We start from the raw sequence: 20,369 nt of genomic DNA, 5'->3' as shown, positions 1-20,369 counted from the left end.
TGAGGAAGAGGAGAGAGGAGGAAGGGAGAGGAGGAAGAGAGAGGAAAAGGAGAGAGGAGGAAGAGGTGGAGGAAAAGAGAGGAGGAAAAGAAAGGAGGAAGAGAAAGGAGGAAGAGAGAGGAAGAGGAGAGAGGAGGAAGAGTGGAGGAAGAGAGTGGAAGAAGAGAGAGGAGAAAGAGAGAGGAGAAAGAGAGGGAAAATATAGATAGGAGGAAAAGAGAGGAAGAAGAGAGAGGAGGAAGAGAGAGGAAAAGGAGAAAGGAGGAAGAGAAGGAAGAGGAGGTAGGAGGAAGAGAGAGGAAGAGGAAAGAGGAGGAGGAGAGAGGAGGAAGAGAGAGGAGGAGGAGAGAGGAGGAAGAGAGAGGAATGGGAGAGAGAGGAAGAGGAGAGAAGAGGAAGAGAGGAGGAAGAGAGTGAAGGAAGAGAGAGAAGAAGGAGAGAGTAGGAACATAGAGGAGGAAGAGAGAGAAAAAGGAGAGAGGAGGAAGAGATGCAGGAAACAGAGGAGGAAGAGAGAAGAGGAAGAGAGAGGAGTAAGAGAGAGGAAGAGGAGAGAGGAGGAAGAGAGGAGGAAGAGAGTGATGGAAGAGAGAGGAGGAAAAGAGAGGAGGAAGAGAGAGGAGGAAGAGAGAGGAAGATGACAGAGGAGGCGGAGAGAGGAGGAAAGAGAGGACGAAGAGAGAGGAGGAAGACAGAGGAGGAGGAGAGAGGAGGAAGAGAGAGGAGGAAGAGAGAGGAGGAAGAGAGAGGAGGAAGGGAGAGGAGGAAGAGAGAGGAAGAGGAGAGAGGAGGAAGAGAGAGGAGGAAGAGAGAGAGTAGGAGGAGAGAGGAGGAAGAGAGAGGAGGAAGAGAGAGGAATGGGAGAGAGGAGGAAAGAGAGGAGGAAGAGAGAGGAGGGAGAGGGAGGGGAAGGAGAGAGGAAAAGGATAGAGGAGGAAGAGAGAGGAGGAATAGAGAGGAAAAGGAGAGAGGAGGAATATGTGGAGGAAAAGAGAGGAGAAGAGAGAGGGGGAAGGGAGAGGAGGAAGAGAGAGGAAAAGGAGAGAGGAGGAAGAGAGAGAAAAGGAGAGTGGAGGAAGAGAGAGGAGGAGGAGAGAGGAGAAATGAAAGTAGGAAGAGAGAGGAGGAAGAGAGAGGAGGAAGAGAGAGGAAGAGGAGAGAGAAATATAGAGAGGAGGAAAAGAGAAGGGGAAGAGAGGGGAGGAAGAGAGAGGATGAAGAGAGAGGAGGAAGAGAGAGGATGAAGAAAGAGGAGGAAAAGAGAGGAAAAAGAGAGAAGAGGAAGAGAGAGGAAAGGAGAGAGGAGGAAGAGGGAGGAAGAGGAATTAGGAGGAAGAGAGAGGAAAAGGAAAGAGGACGACGAGAGAGGAGGAAGAGAGAGGAGGAGGAGAGAGGAGGAAGAGAGAGGAGGAGGAGAGAGGAGGAAGAAAGAGGAGAAGAGAGTGGACGAGAGAGGAGGAAAAGAGAGGAGGAAGAGAGAGGAGGAAAGAGATGAAGAGCAGAGAGGAGGAAAGAGAGGAGGAAGAGACAGGAGGAAGAGAGAGGAGGAAGAGAGAGGAGGAAAAGAGAGAAGGAAGATAGAGGATGAACAGAGATGAAAATGAGAGAGAAGATCTAGAGAGGAAAAGGAGAGAGGAGGAAGAGAGAGAGTAGGAGAAGAGAGGAGGAAGAGAGAGGAGGAAGAGAGAGAAGGAAGAGAGAGGAAAATGAGAGAGGAGGAAGAGAGAGGAAAAGGAGAGAGGAGTAAGAAGTGCAGGAAAAGAGAGGAGTAAGCGAGAGGAGGAAGAGAGAGGAGGAAGAGAAAGGAGGAAGAGAGAGGAGGAAGAAAGAGGAGGAGGCATGAGGAGAAGAGAGAGGAGAAATAGAGAGGAAGAGGAAAGTGTAGGAAGAGAGAGGAGGAAGAGAGAGGAAAAGGAGAGAGGAGGAAGAGGTGGAGGAAAAGAGAGGAGTAAATGAGAGGAGGAAGAGAGCGGAGGAAGAGAGAGGAAAAGGAGAGAGGAGGAAGAGAGAGGACAAGGAAAGTGAAGGTAGAGAGAGGAGGAAGAGAGGAGGAAGAGAGAGGAGGAGGAGAGAGGAGAAAAGAGAGGAGGAAGAGAGAGGAGGAGGCGTGAGGAGGAAGAGAGAGGAGGAAGAGAGCGGAAGAGGAGAGAGGAGGAGGAGAGAGGAGGAAAAGAGACGAAGAGGTGAAAGAGGAAATGGAGGAAGAAGAAAGAGGAAAAGAAGAGAGCAGAAGGAGACAGGAGGAAGAGAAAGCAATGGGAGAGAGGAGGAAAAGAGAGGAGAAGAGAGAGGAAGAAGAGAGAGGAAGAGGACAGAGGAGGCGGAGAGAGGAGGAAAGAGTGGTGGAAGAGAGAGGAGGAAGAGAGAGGAAGAGGAGAGAGGAGGAAAGATAAGAGGAAGATAGAGAGGAAAAGAGAGGAGGAAGAGAGAGGAGGAAGAGAGAGAGTAGGAGGAGAGAGGAGGAAGAAAGAGGAGGAAGAGAGAGGAGGAAAGAAGAGGAGGGAGAGGGAGAAGAGGACAAGGAGGAAGAGAGATGAAAAAGAGAGAGAAGGAATAGAAGAGAAAAGAAGAAGAGAGAGGAGGAAGAGAGAGGAGGAGAGAGGAGAAAAAGAGAGGAGGAAGAGAGAGAAGAGGAGAGAAGAGGAAAAAAAAGGAGGAAGAGAGAGGATAATGAGAGAAGATAAAGAGAGAGGAAAAGAGAGAGGAGAAGAGGAGGAGGAAAAGAGAGGAGGAAACTAGAGGAGGAAGAGAAAGGAGGAAGAGAGAGGATGAAGGGAGAGGAGTAGGAGTGAGGAGGAAAAGAGAGGAGGAAGGCAGTGGAGGAAGAGAGAGGAGAAAGAGGGAGGAGGAAGAGAGTGTAGGGGGAGAGAGGAGGAAGAGAGAGGCGGAAGAGAGTGGAGAAGAGAGAGGAGAAGAGAGAGGAGAAGAGAGAGAGTGAGAGGAGAAAGAGAAGAAAGGAGGAAGAGAGAGGAAAAGGAGAGAGGAGTAACAGGTGGAGGAAAAGAGAGAGGAATAGAGAGGAGGAAGAGAGAGGAAAAGGAGAGAGGAGGAAAAGACAGGAGGAAGAGACAGGAGGAAGAGATAGGAAGAGGACAGAGGAGGCCAAGAGAGGAGGAAAGAGAGGAGGAAGAGAGACGAGGATGAGAGAGGAAGAGGAGAGGAGGAGAAGAGAGAGGAGGAAGAGAGTGGAGGATGATAGAGGAGGAAATGACAGGAGAAGAGAGAGGAAGAGGAGAGACGAGAAGAGAGAGGAAGAGGATTGAGGAGGAGGAGAGAGGAGGAAGAGACATGAGGAAGACAGAGGAGGAAGAGAGAGGAGGGAGAGGGAGGAAGAGGAGAAAGAAGGAAGTGAGAGGAAAGGAGAGAGGAGGAAGAGAGAGAATAGGATAGAGGAGGATGTGAGAGGAGGAAAAGACAGGGGAAGAGAGAGGAAGAGGAGAGGGGAGGAAGGAAAAGCAGAAAGAAAGAGGAAAAGAACTTAGGAGGAGGAGAGTAGAGGAAGAGAGAGGAATGGGAGAGAGGAGGAAAAGAGAGGAGGAAGAGAGAGGAAGAGGACAGAGGAGCCGGAGAGAGGAGGAAAAGAGAGGAGGAAGAGAGAGGTGGAAGAGAGTGGAGAAGGAGAGAGGAGGAAGAGAGAGGATGAAGAGACAGGAAAAATAGAGAGGAGGAAAAGAAAAGAGGAAGAGAGAATAGGAAGATAGAGGAAGAGGAGAGAGGAGGAGACAGAGAAAGAGGAGAGACAAGGAGGAGAGAGGAGGAAGAGAGAGGAAGAGCAGAGAGGGGGAAGGGAGAGGAGTGAGAGGGAGGAATAGGAGAAAGGAGGAAGAGAGAGGAAAAGAGGAGAGGAAGGAAATGAGAGGAGGAATAGAGAGGAGGAAGAGAGAGGAGTAGAGAGAGGAGGAAGTGAGAGGAGAAGAGGGGAGGAAGAGAGATGAAGAGGAGAGGAGGAAAAGAGAGGAGGAAGAGAGAGGAGGAAAAGAGTGAGGAAGAGGAGAAAGGAGGAAGAGAGAAAGAGGAGAGAGGAGGAAGTGAGAGGAGGAAGAGAGTGGAGGAAAGAGAGGAGGAAGAAAGAGGATGGAGAGAGTGTAGGAAGAGAGAGGAGGAAGAGAGAGGAAGAGGAGAGAGGAGGAAAAGAGAGGAGAAGAGAGAGGAGGAAAAGAGAGGAGGAAGACAGAGGAGAGGAGAGAAGAGGATGATAGAGGAGGAAAAGAGAGGAGGAAAAGAGAGGAGGATGAGACAGGAGGAAGAGAGAGGAGGAAGAGTGAGGAGGAAGAGAGAGGAAGAGGAGAGAGGAGGTGGAGAGAGGAGGAAGAGAGAGGAAGAGGAGAGAGAAGGAAGAGAGAGGATGAAGTGAGAGGATGAAGAGAGAGGATGAATAGAGATGAGGAAAAGAGGAAAATGAGAGAAGAGGAAAAGAGAGGAAAGGAGAGAGCAGGAAGAGGTGGAGGAAAAGAGAAGAGGAAGAGAGAGGAAGAGGATAGAGGAGGAAGAGAGAGGAGGAAAAGAGAGGAAGAAGAGAGAGGAAAAAGAGAGAGGAGGAAGAGGTGGGGGAAAAGAGAGGAGGAAGAGAGAGGAGGAAGAGAGAGGAGGAAGAGAGAGGAGGAAGAGAGAGGAGGAAGAGAGAGAGGAAGAGAGAGGAGGAAGAGAGAGGAGGAAGAAAGAGGAAAATGAGAGAGGTGGAAGAGAGGAAAAGGACAGAGGAGGAAGAGAGAGGAAAAGGAGACAGAAGGAAGAGGTGGAGGAAAAGAGAGGAGGAAGAGAGAGGAGGAAGAGAGAGGAGGAAGAGAGAGGAAGAGAGTGGAGAAAGAGTAAGAGGAAGAGAGAGGAGGAAGAGATAGGAAAAATAGAGAGGAGGAAATGAGTTATGGGGAAGAGAGAGGAAGAGGACAGAGGAGGGAGATAGAGGAGGAAGAGAGAGGAAGAAGAGAGAGGAGGAAGAGAGAGGAGGAAGAGAGAGGAGGAAAAGAGAGGAAATCGATAGAGGATGAAGACAGAGAAAAATGAGAGAGCAGGAAGAGCTGGAGGAAAAGAGAGGAGGAAGAGAGAGGAAGAGGAAAGAGGAGGAAGAGAGTGGAGAAAAAGAGAGGAGGAAGAGAGAGGAAGAGGGGGGATAATGAATAGAGAGGCGGAAGAGAGAGAAAAAGGAGAGAGGAGTAAGAGGTGAAAGAAAAGAGAGAAGGAAGAGAGAGGAAAAGGAGAGAGGAGGAAGAGAGAGGAAGAGTAGAGAGGAGGAAGAGAGAGGAGGAAAAGAGAGGAGGAAGAGAGAGGAAGAGTTGAGAGTAGGAAGAGAGAGGAGGAAGAGAGAGGAGGAAGAGAGAGGAAGAGGAGAGAGGAGGAGGACAGAGGAGGAAGAGAGAGGAGGAAGAGAGAAGATGAAGAGAGAGGAGGAAAAGAGAGGAAAATGAGAGAGGAGGAAGCGAGAGGAAAAGGAGAGATGAGGAAGAAGTGGAAGAAAAGAGAGGAGGAAGAGAGAGGAAGAGGTGATAGAAGGAGGAGAGAGGAAGAGGAGAGAAGAGGAGGAGAGAGGAGGAAGAGAGAGGAAGAGGAGAGAGGAGGAAGAGAGAGGATGAAAAGAGTGGAGGAAAAGAGGAAAATGAGAGAGGAGGAAGGGAGAGGAAAAGGAGAGAGGAGGAAGAGGTGGAGGAAAAGAGAGGAGGAAGAGAGACAAGAGGAGAGAGGAGGAAGAGAGGAGGAAGAGGAGTTTGGAGGAAGAGAGAGGAAGAGGAGAGAGGAGGAGAAGAGAGGAGGAAGAGAGAGGAGGAGGAGAGAGGAGGAAGAAAGAGGAATGGGAGAGAGGAGGGAAAAGAGGAGGAAGAGAGAGGAGGAAGAGAGAGGAAGAGGAAAGAGGAGGAAGAGAGTGGAGGAAAAGAGAGGAGGAAGAGATTGGAAGAGGGGAGAGAAGGAATAGAGAGGAGAAAGAGAGAGAAAATGGAGAGAGGAGGAAGAGGTGAAGGAAAAGAGAGGAGGAAGAGAGAGGAAAAGGAGAGAGGAGGAAGAGGTGGAGGAAAAGAGAGGAGGAAGAGAGAGGAGGAAGGGAGAGGAGGAAGAGAGAGGAGGAAGAGAGAGGAAGAGGAGAGAGGAGGAAGAGAGGAGTAAGAGTGTGGAAGAAGAGAGAGGAAGAGGAGAGAGGAGGAGGAGAGAGGAGGAAGAGAGAGGAAGAGGAGAGAGGAGGAAGAGAGAGGACGAAGAAAGAGGAAAATGAAGAGAGGAGGAGGAGAGAGGAGGAAGAGAGATGAATGGGAGAGAGGAGGAAAAGAGAGGAGGAAGAGAGAGGAAGAAGAGATAGGAAGAGGACAGAGGAGGCGGAGACAGAGGAAAAGAGAGGAGGAAGAGAGAGGAGGAAGAGAGAGGAAGAGGATGAGAGGAGGAAGAGAGAGGAAGAGGAGAGAGGAGGAGGAGAGAGGAGGAAGAGAGAGGAAGAGGTGAAAGCAGGAACAGAGAGGAGGAAGAAATAGGAAAAGAAGAGAGGAGGAGGAGAGAGGATGAAGAGAGAGGAATGGGAGAGAGGAGGAAAAGAGAGGAGGAAGAGAGAGGAGGAAGAGAGAGGAATGGGAGAGAGAGGAAGAGGAGAGAAGAGGAAGAGAGGAGAAGAGAGTGAAGGAAGAGAGAGAAGAAGGAGAGAGTAGGAACATAGAGGAGGAAGAGAGAGGAAACGGAGAGAGGAGGAAGAGATGCATGAAAACAGAGGAGGAAGAGAGAAGAGGAAGAGAGAGGAGTAAGAGAGAAAAAGAGGAGAGAGGAGGAAGAGAGGAGGAAGAGAGTGATGGAAGAGAGAGGAGGAAAAGAGAGCAGGAAGAGAGAGGAGGAAGAGAGAGGAAGATGACAGAGGAGGCGGAGAGAGGAGGAAAAGAGAGGAGGAAGAGAGAGGAGGAAGGGAGAGGAGGAAGAGAGAGGAAGAGGAGAGAGGAGGAAGAGAGAGGAGGAAGAGAGAGAGGAGGAAGAGAGAGGAGGAAGAGAGAGAGTAGGAGGAGAGAGGAGGAAGAGAGAGGAGGAAGAGAGAGGAATGGGAGAGAGGAGGAAAAGAGAGGAGGAAGAGAGAGGAGGGAGGGGGAGGGGAAGGAGAGAGGAAAAGGATAGAGGAGGAAGAGAGAGGAGGAATAGAGAGGAAAAGGAGAGAGGAGGAATATGTGGAGGAAAAGAGAGGAGGAAGAGAGAGGGGGAAGGGAGAGGAGGAAGAGAGAGGAAAAGGAGAGAGGAGGAAGAGAGAAGAAAAGGAGAGTGGAGGAAGAGAGAGGAGGAGGAGAGAGGAGAAAATGAAAGTAGGAAGAGAGAGGATGAAGAGAGAGGAGGAAGAGAGAGGATGAAGAAAGAGGAGGAAAAGAGAGGAAAAAGAGAGAAGAGGAAGAGAGAGGAAAAGGAGAGAGGAGGAAGAGGGAGGAAGAGGAATTAGGAGGAAGAGAGAGGAAAAGGAAAGAGGACGAGGAGAGAGGAGGAAGAGAGAGGAGGAGGAGAGAGGAGGAAGAGAGAGGAGGAGGAGAGAGGAGGAAGAGAGTGGAGGAAGAGAGTGGAGGAGAGAGGAGGAAAAGAGAGGAGGAAGAGAGAGGAGGAAAGAGAGGAAGAGCAGAGAGGAGGAAAAGAGAGAGGAAGAGACAGGAGGAAGAGAGAGGAGGAAGAGAGAGGAGGAAAAGAGAGAAGGAAGATAGAGGATGAAGAGAGATGAAAATGAGAGAGAAGATCTAGAGAGGAAAGGAGAGAGGAGGAAGAGAGAGAGTAGGAGAAGAGAGGAGGAAGAGAGAGGAGGAAGAGAGAGAAGGAAGAGAGAGGAAAATGAGAGAGGAGGAAGAGAGAGGAAAAGGAAGAGAGGAGTAAGAAGTGCAGGAAAAGAGAGGAGTAAGCGAGAGGAGGAAGAGAGAGGAGGAAGAGAAAGGAGGAAGAGAGAGGAGGAAGAAAGAGGAGGAGGCGTGAGGAGGAAGAGAGAGGAGAAATAGAGAGGAAGAGGAAAGTGTAGGAAGAGAGAGGAGGAAGAGAGAGGAAAAGGAGAGAGGAGGAAGAGGTGGAGGAAAAGAGAGGAGTAAATGAGAGGAGGAAGAGAGCGGAGGAAGAGAGAGGAAAAGGAGAGAGGAGGAAGAGAGAGGAGAAGGAAAGTGAAGGTAGAGAGAGGAGGAAGAGAGGAGGAAGAGAGAGGAGGAGGAGAGAGGAGGAAAAGAGAGGAGGAAGAGAGAGGAGGAGGCGTGAGGAGGAAGAGAGAGGAGGAAGAGAGCGGAAGAGGAGAGAGGAGGAGGAGAGAGGAGGAAAAGATACGAAGAGGTGAAAGGAGGAAATGAGAGGAAGAAGAAAGAGGAAAAGAAGAGAGCAGAAGGAGACAGGAGGAAGAGAAAGCAATGGGAGAGAGGAGGAAAAGAGAGGAGGAAGAGAGAGGAAGAAGAGAGAGGAAGAGGACAGAGGAGGCGGAGAGAGGAGGAAAAGAGTGGTGGAAGAGAGAGGAGGAAGAGAGAGGAAGAGGAGAGAGGAGGAAAAGATAAGAGGAAGATAGAGAGGAAAAGAGAGGAGGAAGAGAGAGGAGGAAGAGAGAGAGTAGGAGGAGAGAGGAGGAAGAAAGAGGAGGAAGAGAGAGGAGGAAAGATGAGGAGGGAGAGGGAGAAAGAGGACAAAGGAGGAAGAGAGATGAAAAAGAGAGAGGAGGAATAGAGAGGAGGAAGAGAGAGGAGGAAGAGAAAGGAGGAAGAGAAAGGAGGAAGAGAGAGGAGGAGGCGTGAGGAGGAAGAGAGAGGAGAAATAGAGAGGAAGAGGAAAGTGTAGGAAGAGAGAGGAGGAAGAGAGAGGAAAAGGAGAGAGGAGGAAGAGGTGGAGGAAAAGAGAGGAGGAAACTAGAGGAGGAAGAGAAAGGAGGAAGAGAGAGATGAAGGGAGAGGAGGAGGAGTGAGGAGGAAAAGAGAGGAGGAAGGCAGTGGAGGAAGAGAGAGGAGGAAGAGAGAGGAGGAAGAGAGTGTAGGAGGAGAGAGGAGGAAGAGAGAGGCGGAAGAGAGAGGAGTGAGAGGGAGAAAGAGAAGAAAGGAGGAAGAGAGAGGAAAAGGAGAGAGGAGAAAATAAGAGGAGGAAGACAGAGGAAGAGGAGAGAGGAGGAAGAGATAGGAGGAAGAGATAGGAGGATGAGAGAGGAAAATGAGAGATGAGGAAGAGAGAGGAAAAGGAGAGAGGAGTAACAGGTGGAGGAAAAGAGAGGAGGAATAGAGAGGAGGAAGAGAGAGGAAAAGGAGAGAGGAGGAAAAGAGAGGAGGAAGAGACAGGAGGAAGAGATAGGAAGAGGACAGAGGAGGCCAAGAGAGGAGGAAAAGGGAGGAGAGAGAGAGACGAGGATGAGAGAGGAAGAGGAGAGAGGAGGAAGAGAGAGGAGGAAGAGAGTGGAGGATGATAGAGGAGGAAATGACAGGAGGAAGAGAGAGGAAGAGGAGAGACGAGGAAGAGAGAGGAAGAGGATTGAGGAGGAGGAGAGAGGAGGAAGAGACATGAGGAAGACAGAGGAGGAAGAGAGAGGAGGGAGAGGGAGGAAGAGGAGAAAGAAGGAAGTGAGAGGAAAAGGAGAGAGGAGGAAGAGAGAGGAATAGGATAGAGGAGGATGTGAGAGGAGGAAAAGACAGGGGGAAGAGAGAGGAAGAGGAGAGGGGAGGAAGGAAAAGCAGAAAGAAAGAGGAAAAGAAGTTAGGAGGAGGAGAGTAGAGGAAGAGAGAGGAATGGGAGAGAGGAGGAAAAGAGAGGAGGAAGAGAGAGGAAGAGGACAGAGGAGCCGGAGAGAGGAGGAAAAGAGAGGAGGAAGAGAGAGGTGGAAGAGAGTGGAGAAGGAGAGAGGAGGAAGAGAGAGGATGAAGAGACAGAAAAAATAGAGAGGAGGAAAAGAAAAGAGGAAGAGAGAATAGGAAGATAGAGGAAGAGGAGAGAGGAGGAAGAGAGAGAAAGAGGAGAGACAAGGAGGAGAGAGGAGGAAGACAGAGGAAGAGGAGAGAGGGGGAAGGGAGAGGAGTGAGAGGGAGGAATAGGAGAAAGGAGGAAGAGAGAGGAAAAGAGAGAGGAGGAAATGAGAGGAGGAATAGAGAGGAGGAAGAGAGAGGAGTAGGAGAGAGGAGGAAGTGAGAGGAGGAAGAGGGGAGGAAGAGAGATGAAGAGGAGAGAGGAGGAAAAGAGAGGAGGAAGAGAGAGGAGGAAGAGTGAGGAAGACGAGAAAGGAGGAAGAGAGAAAGAGGAGAGAGGAGGAAGTGAGAGGAGGAAGAGAGTGGAGGAAAAGAGAGGAGGAAGAAAGAGGATGGAGAGAGTGTAGGAAGAGAGAGGAGGAAGAGAGAGGAAGAGGAGAGAGGAGGAAAAGAGAGGAGGAAGAGAGAGGAGGAAAGAGAGGAGGAAGACAGAGGAGAGGAGAGAGGAGGATGATAGAGGAGGAAAAGAGAGGAGGAAAAGAGAGGAGGATGAGACAGGAGGAAGAGAGAGGAGGAAGAGTGAGGAGGAAGAGAGAGGAAGAGGAGAGAGGAGGTGGAGAGAGGAGGAAGAGAGAGGAAGAGGAGAGAGAAGGAAGAGAGAGGATGAAGTGAGAGGATGAAGAGAGAGGATGAATAGAGATGAGGAAAAGAGAGGAAAATGAGAGAAGAGGAAAAGAGAGGAAAAGGAGAGAGGAGGAAGAGGTGGAGGAAAAGAGAAGAGGAAGAGAGAGGAAGAGGATAGGAGGAAGAGAGAGGAGGAAAGAGAGGAAGAAGAGAGAGGAAAAAGAGAGAGGAGGAAGAGGTGGGGGAAAAGAGAGGAGGAAGAGAGAGGAGGAAGAGAGAGGAGGAAGAGAGAGGAAAAGGAGAGAGTAGGAAGAGAGAGGAGGAAGAGAGAGGAGGAAGAAAGAGGAAAATGAGAGAGGTGGAAGAGAGGAAAAGGAGACAGAAGGAAGAGGTGGAGGAAAAGAGAGGAGGAAGAGAGAGGAGGAAGAGAGAGGAGGATAAGAGAGGAGGAAGAGAGAGGAAGACAGTGGAGGAAGAGTAAGAGGAAGAGAGAGGAGGAAGAGATAGGAAAAATAGAGAGGAGGAAATGAGTGGGGGAAGAGAGAGGAAGAGGACAGAGGAGGAAGATAGAGGAGGAAGAGAGAGGAAGAAGAGAGAGGAGGAAGAGAGAGGAGGAAGAGAGAGGAGGAAAGAGAGGAAATCGATAGAGGAGGAAGACAGAGAAAAATGAGAGAGCAGGAAGAGTAGGAGGAAAAGAAAGGAGGAAGAGAGAGGAAGAGGAAAGAGGAGGAAGAGAGTGGAGAAAAGAGAGGAGGAAGAGAGAGGAAGAGGGGGGATAAGGAATAGAGAGGCGGAAGAGAGAGAAAAAGGAGAGAGGAGTAAGAGGTGAAAGAAAAGAGAGAAGGAAGAGAGAGGAAAAGGAGAGAGGAGGAAGAGAGAGGAAGAGTAGAGAGGAGGAAGAGAGAGGAGGAAAAGAGAGGAGGAAGAGAGAGGAAGAGTTGAGAGTAGGAGAGAGAGGAGGAAGAGAGAGGAGGAAGAGAGAGGAAGAGGAAGAGAGGAAGAGGACAGAGGAGGAAGAGAGAGGAGGAAGAGAGAAGATGAAGAGAGAGGAGGAAAAGAGAGGAAAATGAGAGAGGAGGAAGCGAGAGGAAAAGGAGAGATGAGGAAGAAGTGGAAGAAAAGAGAGGAGGAAGAGAGAGGAAGAGGTGATAGAAGGAGGAGAGAGGAAGAGGAGAGAAGAGGAGGAGAGAGGAGGAAGAGAGAGGAAGAGGAGAGAGGAGGAAGAGAGAGGATGAAAAGAGTGGAGGAAAAGAGGAAAATGAGAGAGGAGGAAGGGAGAGGAAAAGGAGAGAGGAGGAAGAGGTGGAGGAAAAGAGAGGAGGAAGAGAGACAAGAGGAGAGAGGAGGAAGAGAGGAGGAAGAGGAGTTTGGAGGAAGAGAGAGGAAGAGGAGAGAGGAGGAGAAGAGAGGAGAAGAGAGAGGAGGAGGAGAGAGGAGGAAGAAAGAGGAATGGGAGAGAGGAGGAAAGAGAGGAGGAAGAGAGAGGAGGAAGAGAGAGGAAGAGGAAAGAGGAGGAAGAGAGTGGAGGAAAAGAGAGGAGGAAGAGATTGGAAGAGGGGAGAGAAGGAATAGAGAGGAGAAAGAGAGAGAAAATGGAGAGAGGAGGAAGAGGTGAAGAAAAGAGAGGAGGAAGAGAGAGGAAAAGGAGAGAGGAGGAAGAGGTGGAGGAAAAGAGAGGAGGAGAGAGAGGAGGAAGGAGAGGAGGAAGAGAGAGGAGGAAGAGAGAGGAAGAGGAGAGAGGAGGAAGAGAGAGTAAGAGTGTGAAGAAGAGAGAGGAAGAGGAGAGAGGAGGAGGAGAGAGGAGGAAGAGAGAGAAGAGGAGAGAGGAGCAAGAGAGAGGACGAAGAAAGAGGAAAATGAAGAGAGGAGGAGGAGAGAGGAGGAAGAGAGATGAATGGTAGTACGAGAGAGGAGAAAAGAGAGGAGGAAGAGAGAGGAAGAAGAGATAGGAAGAGGACAGAGGAGGCGGAGACAGAGGAAAAGAGAGGAGGAAGAGACAGGAGGAAGAGAGAGGAAGAGGAGAGAGGAGGAGGAGAGAGGAGAAGAGAGAGGAAGAGGTGAAAGCAGGAACAGAGAGGAGGAAGAAATAGGAAAAGAAGAGAGGAGGAGGAGAGAGGATGAAGAGAGAGGAATGGGAGAGAGGAGGAAAAGAGAGGAGGAAGAGAGAGGAGGAAGAGAGAGGAAGAGGACTGGGGAGGCGGAGAGAGGAGGAAAAGAGAGGAGGAAGACAGAGGAGGAAGAGAGAGGAGGAGGAAGAGAGGAGGAAGAGAGAGGAGTAAGAGAGAAGGAAGAGAGAGGAGGAAGAGAGAGGAGGAAGAGAGAGGAAGAGGAGAGAGGAGGAAAAGAGAGGAGGAAGAGAGAGGAAGAGGAGAGAGGAAGAGGTGAAAGCAGGAACAGAGAGGAGGAAGAAATAGGAAAAGAAGAGAGGAGGAGGAGAGAGGATGAAGAGAGAGGAATGGGAGAGAGGAGGAAAAGAGAGGAGGAAGAGAGAGGAGGAAGAGAGAGGAAGAGGACTGGGGAGGCGGAGAGAGGAGGAAAAGAGAGGAGGAAGACAGAGGAGGAAGAGAGAGGAGGAGGAGAGAGGAGGAAGAGAGAGGAGTAAGAGAGAAGGAAGAGAGAGGAGGAAGAGAGAGGAGGAAGAGAGAGGAAGAGGAGAGAGGAGGAAAAGAGAGGAGGAAGAGAGAGGAAGAGGAGAGAGGAGGAAGAGAGGAGGAAGAGAGTGGAGGAAGAGTAAGAGGAAAAGAGAGAGGAAGAGAGAGGTAGAGGAGAGAGGAGGAAGAGAGAGGAGGAAGAAGAGAAAAGAGAGAGGAGGAGGAGACAGGAAAACGAGAGAGGACGAAGAGGTGGAGGAAAAGAGAGGAGGAAGAGAGAGTAGGAAGAGAAAGGAGGAAGAGAGAGGAATGGGAGAGACGAGGAAAAGAGAGGAGAAAGAGAGAGGAGGAAGAGAGAGGAGGAAGAGAGAGGAAGAGGACAGAGGAGGCGGAGAGAGGAGGAAAGAGAGGAGGAGGAGTGAGGAGGAAGTGAGAGGAGGAAGAGAGAGAGGAGGAGAGAGGAGAAAGAGAGAGGAAAGGAGAGACGAGGAAAGAGAGGAGGAAGAGAGAGGAGAGAGAGGTGAGGATAGAGAGGAAGTGAGAGGAGGAAGAGAGGATGAGTGAGAGGAAGAGTGGAGGAGATGAGTGGAGGAGGAAGAGAGAGATGAGAGAAGGATGAGGTAGAGGAGGCGGAGACAGAGGTAAGAGAGGAGTGATAAGTGGAGGTAGAGAGAGGTAGAGGAGAGAGGAGGAAGTACTGAGGTAGAGAGTGAGGTGGAGGAGAGTGTGATGTTGAGTGTGGTTGTGGGGTAGGCTGGTAGTGTGAGGTGGATGATTGAGATAGAGTGTGAGGTGAGTGAGGTGGTGGTGTGTGTGGTAGGGTGTGTGGTGGTTTTGTGTGGTGGTTGTGTGAGGAGTGTGAGTGAGGATGTGGACTATGTTGGCATGTGTGTGGAGGTTTTGTGTGGTGGTTGTGTGTGGTGGTAGCTCATGGGGCGGGGGGGTGCGAGCGCGGGGGCAGACGCCGCAGGGGGGGGGGGGTGTGTGTGTCTATATGTCGGGGTGGAAGACGCGCGGCAGACGAGAGGGACGAAGAGCGAGCCGAGGGGGAAGCGGAAGAGCGAGGAAGACCGAGCGAGGAAGCAGAGCGGGAAGAGAGAGACAGAAGAGAGAGGAAGAGCAGCGAGAAGAGGCGGAGGACGTGGGAGGAAGAAGAGAGAGGACGGAAGGCTCGCGGAAGAGAGAGAGGCAGCGAGAAGCAGAGCGAGGAAGAGGGAGGACAGAGAGACGCGGAAGAGAGAGGACGAAGCGGAGGAAGAGAGAGGGGAAGCGGAGACGAAGAGGGCAGAGGCCGAGCGAGGCGGAGGAGAGGAGCAGCGAGAGGGGCAACTAAGCAGGCAGACCGCGCGCACAGGGGCAGCGCGAGGCGGACGAGAGGGAAGACAGAGAGGACGAAGAGAGACGGGAAGCGCGAGGAAGACGAGAGGAAGAAGAGAGGGGAAGAGGAGAGAAAGGGAAGAGAGAGGGAGCAGAGAGAAGAGAGCGGAGACAAGAGAGACGGGACGAAGCAGAGCGGAAGAAGCGAGGGAAGAAGAGAGAAGAAGAAGAGGGACGAGGAAGAGAGAGGACAGAAGAGCGAGGACGACAGAGAGCCGGAGAGAGAGGGGAAGAGGCGAGAACTGGACGAGCGAGGAAGGAAGGCGAGGAAGTAGAGAGAGAGAAGAGAGGACGACAGAGGCGGAGCAGAGGGAGAGGGAGAAGAGCAGAGCGCAGGGGAGCAGGGAGGAGACGAGAGAGGAAGAAGCGCGACGAAGAAGAGCGAGGACAGAAGAGAGGGAGACGAGGAGCGGACGAAGAGCGGAGAGCGAGAGGACGAAGAGACAGAGGGGAAGCGAGACGAAGACAGAGCGGGCAGCACGCGCGCAGACGGAAGAGAGGACGACGCGAGAGGCAGAAGCGAGCGGAAGCGACGAGGCAGAAGGCGAGAGACGCAGACCGAACGAGAGAGGAAGACGCGGGACGCACGCGAGCGGGGAAGCAGAGCGCGACGCAAGCACCTGGACAGCGGCAGAGAGAGGAAGACGAGCGAGGCCGACAGGGCAGGGGAAGACGCGAGAAGGCGCAGAGAGGGACGCGAGACAGCGGCGCAGAGCAGAGGGAAGACGCGGGAGGGGCCGAGGGAGGCCAGCGCAGCGGGACGAAGAGATACGGAAGAGACGAGGCGAGAGAGACGAGAGGGGCACGAGAGCAGAGGACGAGCGAGGAAGCAGCGAGAGGAAGACAGACGCGCAGGACGGAGAGAGGTAGAAGAGCGAGGAAGCACGAGAGCACGACGAGCGGAAGAAGAGGGAGGAAGAAGAGCGGGGAAGCGAGCAGCCGACAGACACTGGAAGACGGCAGAGCGCGGACGCACGCGCGAGGCAGCCGAGCGGGGCAAGCCGCGAGCACCTGCGAAGCGAGGCTGCAGAGAGAGAACGCGCGCCGACGCAGACGGGAGGGGACGAGGGAGGACGAGAGCGGAAGGAGGCAGGACGAGCGAGCAGCGACGCGAGCGAAGCAGAAGACGCGAGAGAGAAGCGAGCGAAGCGGGAGAGGAAGCAGAGCGGGGCAGAGGGCAGCGAGAAGCCGAAGAGGAGAGAGAGAGGCCGCGAAGAGGAAGACGAGAGGGAAGACGAGAGACTGCGAAGAGAGGAAGACGACGAGAGACGCCGAGCGGAAGGGACGAGGGAGGACGCGAAGGAGCGGAGGACGCGCGCGGCAGCAGACGCGACGCAGCAGCGAGAGGACACGAAGACGCGGAGGCATCTAGAGGTCGACGAGCGGCCGAAGCGCCGCGGAGAGCGGACGAGCGACGACACGAGACCGGCGCGAGAGAGGCAAGACGCGAGGGCACGACACGCGGGCAGAAGCGACGGGGAGAGAGAGGAACGAGGGGACCGGATACAAGACGAAGACGAGAGAATGGGCGAGAGAGGGAGCAGCGAGTGGAAGGAGAGCCAGAGGCACTTGAGAGGACGAAGAGAGGGACGACAAAGAGACGGCAAGACGGGGCAGAGAGAAAGCGAGAAGGACAGCAGCGCGGCCGGCAGCGAGGACAAGCAGAGAGCAATGAAGAGGGCGGACAGACGCGAGACGAGACGAGCGAGGCAGACAGAGAGGAGAAGAAGAGAGACGAGGAACGAGAGAGGCAGCAATTTAGCAGCGGCACAGCAGCGCGGACGAAGAGCGAGAGGGGAGAGAGGAAGCAGCGAGGGACGCATAAGAGGAGAAGAGAGCAGGGGAAGAGAACGGACGAAGCGAGATGGGGAAGCGGGGCAGAATAGAGGGGCTGACGCGAGCGGAAGACAGAGAGCAAGAGAGCAGACGAAGAGGAAGACGCGAGACGAGACGACGGCCGAGAGCCGCAGGCGTGATCAGCGGAAGAGCGAGGCAGAAGCGAGGGGCGGAATAGGAGGCAGATGAGCGACGGGACGAGAGAGGAAGAAGAGAGATGGGGAAGAGAGGGGACGAAGAGAGCGGATGAGGCAGAGCGGAAGAAGCGAGAGGAAGAAGAGGGCAGAGGACAGAGAGAAGAGGACGAGCGAGGAGACAGAGAGCGGAAGAAGAGAGCGGAAGTAGAGATTAGAGGAAGAGCGAGGACAGACGAGCGGGGAAGAAGAGAGAGGAAGAAGAGAGTAGAGGAAGAGAGCGGAAGAAGAGCGAAGGGGAAGAGAGAGGAAGGCGAGAGGGGCGGGATACGAGGTCGAAGAGCGAAGGGGGAGCGAGAGGACGCAGCGAGTGGAAGGTGAAACACGAGGAAGAGAGAGGAAGAAGAGAGGGGGAGAATAGAGAAGAAGAGGGACGAGGAAGCGAGAGGAAGAAGGGAGGGGAAGAAGTAGAGGAAGGAGAGAGCTGGGGAGAGGGAGGAAGAAGAGTGAGTGGGAAGAGAGGGGCAGAAGAGAGAGGAAGAAGAGAGACGGAAGCAGCGAGAGGAGGAAGCGAGAGGCAGAAGAGTGAGGCAGACGAGGGCAGAGGAAGAGAGAGGACAAATAGATGGGAAGAAGCGAGTGGGGGAAGTGAGAGGACGAAGAGAGAGGAAGAGGTAGAGGAAGAATAGGGAGGAAGAGAGAGGACGAAGAGAGGTGACGAAGAGAGAGGAAGCAGAGCGCGGAAGAAGAGAGGGGCCAGAATAAGAGGACGGAGGGAGAAGGGGACGAGAGGAATACGAGAGATGGGGAAGAGGGCGGAAGACGAGAGGACGAAGACGAGAGGAAGTAGAGAGAAGGGGAAGCGAGAGGAAGAAGAGAGAGGAAGAAGAGAGAGGAAGAAGAGAGGGGAAAATAAGAGGAAGAAGAGAGAGGGGGAAGAGCGAGGAGGAAGAGCGGGGAAGACGAGAGAGGACGAAGAGTGAGAGGAAGAGAGAGGAAGAGGAGAGGGGAAGAATAAGCGGAAGAAGAGAGAAGGGGAAGAGAGGGGACGAGGAGAGATGGGGAAGAGCGGGGCAGATGCGAGTGGATGAAGAGAGGATGAAGAGATAGGCTGAAGAGAGAGGAAGGAGCGAGACGAAGGAGAGGAGAAGAAGAGAGAAAAGAAGAAGAGCGACGAGGAAGAGAGAGGAAGAAGATCGAGGAAGAAGAGAAGAGGAAGAAGGGAGATGAAGAAGAGAGGGGCAGAGAGAGAGGGGAAGACGAGTGATGAAGAAGAGAGAAGAGAAGAGGGAGGAAGACGAGGGGAAGAAGAGAGAGGAAGAACGAGGGGGAAGAAGAGCGAAGAGGCAGAGAGAGGACGACGAGAGAGGAAGTATAGAGAGAATGACGAGGGAGGAAGACGAGAGGGGAAGAATAGCGAGGAAGAAGAGATAGGACAGAGAGGAAGAGGGAGAGAGGACGAAGGGAGAGGAGGAAGATAGAGGAAGAAGAGCGAGGAAGAGAGAGGGGAAGAAGAGCGACGAGGATGAGAGAGGAAGCACAGAGCAGAGATAGGACGAAGAGAGACGTAGAAGAGAGAGGAAGAAGAGAGTGGAAGAAGAGATGGGAAGAAGAGAGAGGGGAAGAGAGAGGAAGAAGGGAGAAGTGGAAGAAAGAGATAGAAGAGAAAGGCAAAAGAGAGCAAGAGGAAGAGGAGGACGAGAGAGAAGAAGGGGAGAGAAGAGGGAGCGAGAGGAAGCAGAGAGCAGAGGAGAGTGAGGAAGTGGAGAAGAGGAAGAGGGGAGGGGAAGAAGAGAGGGGGGAGGGAGAGGATGACGAGAGAGGACGAGAGAGAAGGAGAATAGAGAGGAATAAGAGAGAGGAAGAAGAGAGGGGACGAAGAGAGAAGGAGAAGAGGGAAGAGGAAGAGAGAGGCAGACGAGAGGGGAAGAAGAGAGACACTGGAAGAGAGAGGAAGAGTAGAGAAGAAGAAGTTAGGAGGGGAAGAGGGAGGGAGGAGGGGAAGGAAGAAAAGAGCAGAGGAAGAGAGAGGAACAAGGAGGGGACGAAGAGATATGAAGAAGAGTGACAGTGGAAGAGAGAGGAAGAAGAGAGAAGGGGAAGAGATAGGAAGGAGGGAGAAGAGGAAGAAAGAGAAGAAGAGAGAGGAAGAAGAGGGAGGAAGATGGGAGAGGAAGAAGAGAGAGACGAGATTGACGAGGAAGAGACGAGGAAGAGGAGAGAAGAGGCAAGAGAGCGGAAGAAGGGATGGGAAGAAGAGTGATGAAGAATAGAGAGGAAGAAGAGAGAGGCAAGAAGAGAGAAGAGGAAGAGAGATGAAGAGGAGAGAGAGAGAAGAAAGGGGAAGAAGAGAGGGGAAGAAGAGGGAAGAGGAAGTGAGAGGAAGAAGGGAGAGGAGAAGAGAGGGGAAGAAGAGAGAAGGGGAAGAGAGAGGAAGAAGAGAGTGGAAGAAGAGAGGGGAAGAATAAGGGGTAGAAGAGAGAAGGGGAAGAGAGAGGAAGATGAGAGATGGGGAAGAGAGATGAAGAAGTGAGAGGAAGAAGTGAGAGGAAGAAGAGAGAAGAGGAAGAGGGAGGAAGAAGAGGTGGGGAGAAGAGAGAAGGGGACGAGAGAGGAAGAAGGGAGGAGAGGGAGAAAGAGATAGAAGAGAGAGGAAGAAGAGAGAGGAAGAAGAGAGAAGAAGTATAGAGAGGAAGAAGAGAGAGGAAGAAGAGAGAGGAAGAATAGGAAGGAAGACGAGAGGGGACGAAGATCGAAGAAGAAGAGAAAGGATGAAGAGAGAGGAACGAAGGGCGAGGAAGAAGCGTGGGGAAGAAGAGAGGGGAAGAATACGAGGAAGAAGAGAGAAGGGGAAGAGAGAGGAAGAAGAGAGAGGAAGTATAGGGAAGAGGAAGAGAGTGGGAGAAGAGAGAGGAAGAAGATAGAAGAAGAAGAGAGAGGAAGAAGGGAGCGGACGAAGGGAGAGGAAGAAGAGAGAGGAAGAAGAGAGTGGAAGAAGAGAGAGGGGGATGAGAGAGGAAGAAGGGGGAAGAGGGAGACAGAGAAAAGAAGATGAGGGAAGAAGAGAGAGGAAGAAGAGGGAGGAAGAAGAGAGAAGAAGTAGAGAGAGAGGAAGAAGAGAGAGGAAGAAGAGAGGGGAAGAGAGTGAGGACAGAGGTGAGGGGAGAAGAAGAGAGAGAGGAAGAGAGAGGAAGAAGAGAGAGGAATAATAGAGGGGAAGCAGAGAGAAGAAGACGAGGGACGAGGAAGAGCGACGGAGGAAGAGAGAAGCAGAGAGGGGAAGAAGAGAGAATGGGAGGGAGAGGAAGAAGGGAGAAGGAGAGAGGAGGGGAAGAGGGAGGAGGAAGAGATGGGAAGAAGGGCTAAGAGGAGGTGAGGGGAAGAAGAGAGCAGAAGAAGAGAGAAGAGGAAGAGAGAGGAAGAAGAGAGAGGAAGAAGATAGAAGAAGAAGAGAGAGGAAGACGAGAGGGGAAGAAGAGAGAAGAAGAAGAGAGAGGAAGAAGAGAGGAAGAAGAGAGAGTAAGGATAGGGAAGGAGAAGAGAGAGGCAGAAGAGAGAAGGGGAAGAGAGAGAGAAGAGAGAGGAAGAAGAGATGGGTAGAAGAGAGGGGAAGAAAAGAGGAAGAAGAGAGAAGGGGAAGAGAGAGGAAGAAGAGAGAGGAAGTATAGGGAAGAGGAAGAGAGTGGGAGAAGAGAGAGGAAGAAGATAGAAGAAGAAGAGGGAGGAAGAAGAGAGCGGCAGAAGGAGAGGAAGAAGCGAGAGGAAGAAGAGAGAGGTAGAAGAGAGGGGAAGGATAGGAGGTAGAAGAGAGAAGGGGAAGAGAGAGGAAGAAGAGAGACTGGGGAAGAGAGAGGAAGGAGAGAGAGGACCGCAAGAGAGAGGAAGCAAGAGAGGAGAAGTAGAGAGAGAGGAAGAAGAGAGAAGGGGAAGAGAGTGTGAGGAGAGCGATGGGATGACGAGAG

At 52.3% G+C, this 20,369-nt stretch overlaps 4 pseudogenes; all 4 read left to right on the top strand.

The window, feature by feature from the left end:
- Window positions 1–43: 43 nt before the first annotated feature.
- Window positions 44–1,581, top strand: LOC141919104 (uncharacterized; annotated as a pseudogene).
- A 3,643-nt stretch (window positions 1,582–5,224) lies between these two features.
- Window positions 5,225–6,823, top strand: LOC141919103 (uncharacterized; annotated as a pseudogene).
- Window positions 6,824–7,253: 430 nt separating this feature from the next.
- Window positions 7,254–16,462, top strand: LOC141919102 (uncharacterized; annotated as a pseudogene).
- On the top strand, window positions 16,459–20,346 carry LOC141919101 (uncharacterized; annotated as a pseudogene).
- Window positions 20,347–20,369: the final 23 nt, after the last annotated feature.

The sequence above is a fragment of the Strix aluco genome, unplaced genomic scaffold (genome assembly GCF_031877795.1).
Source record: "Strix aluco isolate bStrAlu1 unplaced genomic scaffold, bStrAlu1.hap1 HAP1_SCAFFOLD_148, whole genome shotgun sequence".
Taxonomy (NCBI): domain Eukaryota; kingdom Metazoa; phylum Chordata; class Aves; order Strigiformes; family Strigidae; genus Strix; species Strix aluco.
Note: the sequence above shows the minus strand (reverse complement) of the source record. Positions and strands in the feature narration are given on the sequence as shown.